This window comes from Ipomoea nil, unplaced genomic scaffold (genome assembly GCF_001879475.1).
Source record: "Ipomoea nil cultivar Tokyo-kokei standard unplaced genomic scaffold, Asagao_1.1 scaffold2280, whole genome shotgun sequence".
In the NCBI taxonomy this organism is placed as follows: domain Eukaryota; kingdom Viridiplantae; phylum Streptophyta; class Magnoliopsida; order Solanales; family Convolvulaceae; genus Ipomoea; species Ipomoea nil.
This window is the reverse complement of record NW_017618708.1, coordinates 797,458-805,617: the sequence shown is the minus strand read 5'-3', so window position 1 is coordinate 805,617 and position 8,160 is coordinate 797,458.

Below are 8,160 nucleotides of genomic sequence, written 5' to 3'. Positions count from 1 at the left end.
AACGATGAACATACACACATCATGTGCCGACCGGAAACCAACCCTACCCACCACACCAAACCCATCATTCGGCCATGTGAAAACCCAAAAGACGAACAACAACAACTCTAAGAAAGTAAGAAGAAATCAGCAAATGAGTAGGAAAATACCTTGAACAAAACCTGAAGAGAGACTTAGACAGCATGATGAAGGAATAGGCCTGAGCATTGGACGGATCAGATTGATATTCCGACCATCCGATCGGATTGCGGATTGCGAATTTGAACTCCTATCCGTTTTTTTTTGTAACTAAAACCCTATCGGATATGCAATGTCAGATTTCGGATTATACGGATCGAATGTCGGACTGAAGTCGGATTTGGAAAAGGTCATTAATAATAGAAAATTTAAAACTGAAACAACATAATATTATCTAATCTACCAAGTCTCTATTACCAAAATCAGTAATAACTAATAAGTAAACAAAATATTACATGCAACAACTTTTTAATGGAAAGTTTGCACTTTGCAGAGCTAAATAATTTAAGTTTACAAACAAAATTGCAAACAGTAAACCAAAAATACAAACTTAATCTAAGTTTAAGTTATAACTTCCAAAACATCAAAAATTCGAATCAATGCCTTTTCAGCAATCATTCAAATCAAGGCCTTTTCAGCAAATCAGCTTACATCAATCACCATTTCTACACTTCTTCCTGTTAATATGAAAACTTAACACAGTATTAGATTATTAGACAACATATGTAGTAAACACTAAACAGATAACTAAGTAACAATAGTAGGCTCAGATTACAATTTTCCATTTCAAGTAAGGATAGTGGCAAATTGCTCAAATGTGTTATAATAACACATGAGCAACATAGCAACACTATACCATTTTTTCAGACAGTGGTGGAAGCATCATCATTGCCAAAAAAAATAAGTAATAAATAATAATGCAGAGGGTGAGAGGAATACCAGAGATTCAGAATGGATGTAATGGGAGTAAGGGATACCAGTACTGATTACTGAATACTGAATACTGCTCAACTCTAAGTGGGGCAACATTTCTATAATATAATTATAGAAAGTTGCCAAGCCACTAAGACTGTTAAGACTCTTAGAGTTTCATCTTGTGATGGCCAACAGCAAACAACAGTACAACACCAGTAAAGATAAATAATTATTTAAACAAATAATAATTATTGAAAACATTACAGGAATGGATGGCAGCATTGATGGTACAGTAGTTGCAGCTCCAGTGGGTAACTCTGCAAAACAGTTAAGTAAATAAGTAATTAGTTCTAGACTATCAAGTTACAAAAGTAAAAAAGAAACTATTTTTTAATGGATATTTTTACCTTTCTCCAATCTTTCAACCTCATCTAAATTTTCCTCAAGTGTGATTGGCTGATTATGTAACCTCAACCAATCTTGGGTACACAGTAGGGCTTCCACAATTTTAGGAGTCAAGGAACTCCTAAATGCATCAAGCACCCTTCCACTTGTACTAAATGCACTCCCAGATACAACTGTGGAAATAGGAAAAGCAAGTACATCTCTAGCTATTTTGGAGAGAATAGGAAATCTCTCAATATGATTCTTCAACCACTTTAGAACATCAAAACTCACAGATTCATCATCCTCTACCAGATTTTCTCTCAAGTAAATTTGTAGCTCTGTCTGCTTACTGCTTCCACCACCACTCTCCAATCTCTTTTTTTTTTTAAAGTTCACTCTTCATCCTTGAGACAGGCCTACCAACTGTACAAGTAGTAGGCTGAGACTGGACAGGTTGGTTAGAGGATGAACTGTCAGAGTATGTAGCTGCATAGTCATTATACAATGCAACCATTGAATTTTAGACCTTGGCAAAACATTCTTTGCCTTTGACATCTCCATACAACTGGACAAACTGGTGAGGCATGTACTCCTCCTTATCTCTGGGGTCCAGAATATTGGCAAAGAAAATGATATGGTTCATTTTTTCTGGATCTCCCCAGTACTTATCAAACTTCTCTTTCATTTTTGTCCCCATTGCCTAATAAATACAGTTACACAGAAACTCAGAAAGCATAAGCATTTAAAAACATAAACAATTAAACAACTTACAAGATATATAGAATTACACAAATAAATTGCACAAGTTTTTTACCTTTTCAGTTCTCTCAGCTTTAGTCATATCTTCCAGCATGCAACTTAGATCAGAGATCTCAGAGAAGGATGTGTTAGAAGTGACATAAAGAGAACCAGATGTTCTCACTGTCATTTCATAAAAATTTTTCAAAAGCTTCATTAAGCTTTCAACAGTCTCCCAATCAAGGAAAGAAGGTGCAGAACCCAAGTCAGCAAAAAAAGAAGGATCATTTTGATGATATGAGTCAAAGACACTTTGATATTGAATTGCAGTGTTGAGCATAATGTAGGTGTTGTTCCACCTTGTAGGGGCATCAAGCTGTAAAGCTGATTTGGCTTCCACCCCAATGAGTTCAGCAAGTTCTCTGAACTTATTCAACCTAGCAGGTGAGTTCCTAACCCATCTCACTGCATCCCTCACCCTTTTAACTGACTCATCTGCAAACCTCAAGCCATCTTGAACCACTAAGTTTATGATATGGGCTATACACCTCATGTGCATATACTGCACCCTAACAGAAGAAGAACCCCAAGGCAACAACTTGCTTTTAAAAAATCCCATAGCTGTATCGTTAGAAGAAACATTGTCCACTGTCACAGTGAACACATTTTTAACCCCCCACTCCAACAGACAACTCTCTAAGGCTTTGGCAATATACTCTCCCCTATGAGAAGAAATAGGGACAAAGGAAATTATTTTTTTTTGAAGCCTCCACTGGTCATCAGTAAAATGTGCAGTAATGCACATATAATTAATCCTTTGGACAGAAGTCCAAGTATCAGTGGTTAAACTGACCCTTTGGGTGCCCACCCTAAACAACTTCTTAAGACTCAACCTCTCATCTAGGAAAATTTGGTAGATATCCCTAGAAATAGTCCACCTAGAAGGAATCTGAAACCTAGGACAAGCTACAAGAATAAACTTCTTGAACCCCTGACCCTCAACAAACCTAAAAGGGAGTTCATCTATTATGATCATCTCACACAATTCCCTTCTAATAGCCTCTTGATTAAAGACCCATGTCCCCAAAACTCCAACAGGAGCCTCTGTAGCAGAAGTTGAAACAGTATTGAAAGTGAGAAGGGACTGCCTAGTATCCTTTGCATGAGGATTTTTAAGGCATGCTACCATATGATTTCTCAAGGATGATGTGCCATGTTTCTTAGACTCACAGACAAACACTTTCAGGCAGTAAAGGTGTAACACCCCGTCTTACGGCCCCTAAAACCATTTAATTAATTAATCAATAGCCCAAGAGAAAGAATAAATCATAATGATTAATTAGGGAAAAAGGCCCACCATAGTCCATGGGCCCTCATATATAAACCCAACCCCTAAACCCAATCCTTAGTTCCAAAAGGAATAGAATTAGCGAGCCTATAATATTAGTTCCTAATTAGGACTCCTAAATATATAAATAGGGGACTTAGGAGGCACCTAGAACTTCCCACAAAAATAACGCCCCACCACCCCAAAAGAGCTCCAAGAATCCCCCTAGGAGAAATCAAGAAAGCAAGGAAGCTTAAAGAAAGATCCTTCATAGCCAAGGAATTAATTAAGGCTAAGAGGTAACCCATGTCTCAACAAAACCTATTTTCATAGCTATGATTCCCCCTTAGGGTTTCCCCCATATTATTGTGTATTGGCGAGATATGATGATTATTATTGATGTTTGATGTGATGATCCCATGAGGGATCCTGATGATCTTGATATTGGAAGATTCTTGATGATTATGGAATTCTTGATGATTATATAGAGTTCTTGAAGATTATGCGTTGTTCTTGATAATTGTGTGATGCTCTTGATGTTTATGTGTTATTCTTACCGAATCTTGCAATTAGAAGACGAACCGTATACTTGTTTATATAAAAGTGATTAGAACCCTAGGTTGTATCGTATGATCTTATTCTTGGATTATCGGGTGGGGAAATCGCATGTTTGGGTGTTGATTATATTTAAAAAAAAGCATGATAGGTTATGTGCCGTTCGTTTCTTGTATTTGATTCGTTAATTGTCTACGTGTTGTCGTTAATTGCGTTGTAAAGTGTCTAAGCATGGTTTCGGGTTCCACAACGGTTCCCGGGGCGTAAAGTGTGTGAAAAGAGTCAGTGGGGGGTAGGGGACCCGCCACCTACCCACGGCCGTAAAACACCGCCCGGCAGCGGGTGGCCGGCGGGCGGGCAGCTGCCCGCCGGCGACCCGCTGCCCGGAACAGTATTCTCCGGCGGGCAGCCGGCGGGTGGCCCGCACCCACCGGCTACCCGCTGGAAATTCATCCCACCCGGGATCCCGGCTTCCCCGTTTGATGTTCCCCGTTCCCCGTGGTGTCCCAACGGACTCCGTTTATCGTGCCTATGTCTAGTTTGATGTTTCGGGTACCGTTCGTAGGTTTATGAGTCTATTATATTGCATGCTAGTTGAATTGGTATCCCGTTGACCTAGGTGGATGAAGTATGAACCCCTTAGGACCATTCTTAGTAAGTGATGGATCACGCATAGGTTTTGTTATACGTTTTCTCCCCCTTCCTAATGTGTAATGTGGGTTGCATGTGCTTGCTATGTGTTATGTGTGTGTTACCCCAATTCGGTTGCGATCGGATTGGTTATCCTGAGCTGCGGTTCAGAAGCTGGCTATGGTCAGATTGATACTCTTGGGCTGCGGTCCACCGTTTGGTTGCGATCAAACGTTTCTATATGAGCTGCGGTTCGTCCTTTTTCCTGGCTGCGGTCAGATGGCATTCTCTTGGGCTGCGGTCCACTGTTTGGTTGCGATCAAACACTATGATGAGCTGCGGTTCATCGGTCGGTTGCGATCGACCCCTCCGTGTTGCGATACGGGGCAGGGTGCTGCGGGGCCGTGTCAGAGCTATATGCGCTGACCCTCATGTATGGGCATGCGATTGGTCATGTGGCGCCAACAAAGTGTGTTATTGGTTGTGACATGGACGAGTTGTGATTACGAGTGTCTTGGGGGATGTGACTATGGGTTTTATATTGGGGATTGTTCATGTTGGGTTATGATCATTGTTTATGCTTTGCCTTATCTGCCTTATCTGTTGTGAAATGCATATGCTCGTTATAACTGTGCTTGTGTCTGGCCTTATTTGTCGAGTCATTCCCGGTTTTAAAGCTAGTGTTCGTAGGGTATATCTTCATGCTCAAAATGGTTTTCGTATATCTATATATATCTCTATATGTATTGTATTTCAACGCGTTGGAGTGGGTTACCAGCATCTCTCGCTGAACAGATATATTTGGCTTTCAGGCACAGAGGACTAGAGCACTGAAGCGCGCTAGAACTGGAGCGTAGAAGTAGAGTAGTTTCCCTTTCGGCCTGCGTGCCATATTATGCATTGTGTTTCAATGGATATTAGTTAGACAGCCTGTGCACCTGGGTTCTCTAGCCCAGGTGTGGCATAGCACCCCGTACACTTATGATATACTTTGGGATGTAATGAGATATTACCTTTGTTATATAAGCTTAAAATGTCTTGAAAATCTGGGGTGTTACAGTTGGTATCAGAGCCTAAGTTTGACCCTAGGAAAAGACTCTTAAGACCGGACTTTAGGACGTTAGGCTTGAACTCTAGGTACCTAGGAACATAGGACTCAGGAATCTTAGGACGCGCGGTGAGATTGTGAAACCTACACATAACTTCTCTACACGTTACCCTTCCCCACTCATCACTTCACAAGAAGTGCATCAGACTCTAACTTAACATTCTTATAAACACTGACCAGAAAGACGATAGCATGGCGCCAAACAGAAGGCAATCCAGAACTCCAGAGCCCGCCACCGACGACCCCTTGACCCAAACCCTGCAGCAACTAACACAAGTCGCACAGGCACTAAGTGACGCGGCCCTTCGCAACAATAGGCCCCCACTGCCTCCATCAAACGCAAACTCGGACGTCGCCCGACAAGTCTCAAATCACCGACCACCCACGTTTTCGGGAGAAGAGGATCCCGCGGTCCTAGAAGAATGGATCCGGACGCTTGATAAGATTTTTGGAGTAGTGGAATGCCCAGAGGAACGCCGCGTAGAGATAGCCTCGTTCTACTTCGGGCACAAGGCCGATCTCTGGTGGATCCACGAGGGACCCACCTATCAACAAGAACCGGGGTTCAATTGGGAGAACCTCAAGACACGACTACGAGAGAGGTTCTATCCAACCCACGTAAAAGCATCCATGTACAAAGAGTTCCTTCATCTAAAACAAGGAACGGCCACTGTCATAGAATACCATAGACGATTCCTCGAACTGGCGCGCTTCGCACCAGAGCTAGTCCCCACCGAGGTAACCAAGATAGAGAGGTTCGTGTCAGGCCTCAACTTTGAAGCTCGGAAAGCGCTAGTGGTAAGCAGACCCCGAACCCTCAACGAGGCTTATTCCAGTGCCGCGAACCTCTATCGAATCCAACTACTCCAACGCGGGGTTCAGGAACAAATACGAAGAAGAAACACCGGAAGTGGGGCACCGCCAATGAAAAGAACGTGGAACGACACCGGCACGAGGCCGAACAACCCGACCAACCCAAGGCCACCCCTGGGAAACAATGAAGCTAATCCAAGAAGCTTCCCTTGCCCGAGGTGTAACAAAAGCCACAGAGGCAAGGATTGCGCGGGTAACCCCTGGCGATGCTTCAACTGCGGAGAGGAGGGGCACAAGGCCTTCCAGTGCACTCGACCCCAAAGACCACGCCCCGCCACCGTGGGTCAACACGGGGGCACCAGTCACCAAGGGGGTTACGGCGCTCCCGGAAAAGTATTCGTTATGAGTCACACGCAAGCCAAACTCGGAAACGAAGAAGACCTAGAAGGGGAAAACCCAATCCCGGAAGACGAGGACCATACGGATCCCACCGAGGAAAACCCAAAAAACGAATTCTGTCTAGGATAAAACCATCACACCCCTTGTATCGTATGGACCACCTATTTAGCTTAAATACTTCGAAAACATTATGTGGAAGACCACACCACCAAGAAATGCCTAATGTCACCATTAAGAATTGAACTCTAGACCTCACATTTACAAGTCCAAGTCCCAACCACTAAGCCATGAGTGTTTCTTAAAACCTTAAGGGGATAACCCCTTGTTAAATCCCTCCAAGTCCCTAAAACCCACAAAACCCCCAAATCAAAAACCCTTCTTCTTCTTCCTCCCCTTCTTCTTCCCCACTCTTTCCCTTCCCCACCTCACACACCTCGCCGCCCCACCCCAGCAGAACCGACGACCACGCACCACCGTCGTCGGCCGAACGCCACCGCTAAGCGCCACACCGCCGCGCCGCCGTCCCAGCCGACCTCGCCCACCGCCCGGAGAGCACCCAGCGGCGACACGCTGCCTCCCTACCCGAGCGACGCCGCCCGCCATCCACCCAAGCTTCGCCCGCTGCCACCAACGCCCACGCGACCGTAGGCCTCCACCGCCCCGCCGGAAAATTGTCGAGCTCCGCCCCACCATCGCCACCTTGTAGCGGCTCGAACTACCGCCGGAAACTTCGCCGGAGACCCGCCGGAAAGCTGCCGGAATTTCTACCGGAATTCCTCACCGCCAAAAGAAAAAAATTCAAGATGCCGGAAAAGCCCCTCGGAATCCGCACCCCGGAGTGGAGCAACGCCGATTACATCGTAATCGGAGGTAAAGCACTTGAACCCGACCAATTCTCTCCGGAATTGGTTGACATGCTCAAACACCAAGGGCTTTTAGATACTTACCTCGCCATCAAAGGGGACACATACCCCGAATTGGTGAAAGAATTCTACCAACACCTTGTGGCCACCAAACGGGGTAACAAAGTAGAAATTACCACCAAGGTCCATGGCAAGGAAATTGTGCTTTCCGAAGGCCGGTTGGCCAAGCTCTTGAAATTGACCACCACGGGTGTGTCTGACTATGACCGAAAGGGGTGGATTGATACCCAAACTACGGGATACAAGGACTATCTTGGGTACTTACTCGGGAAAGAGGACGGGTTCACCTCGGCCACTCGACCAAATCGAAAGTGGCTATCGGCGGAGCAAAAGATATTGGTTATGAT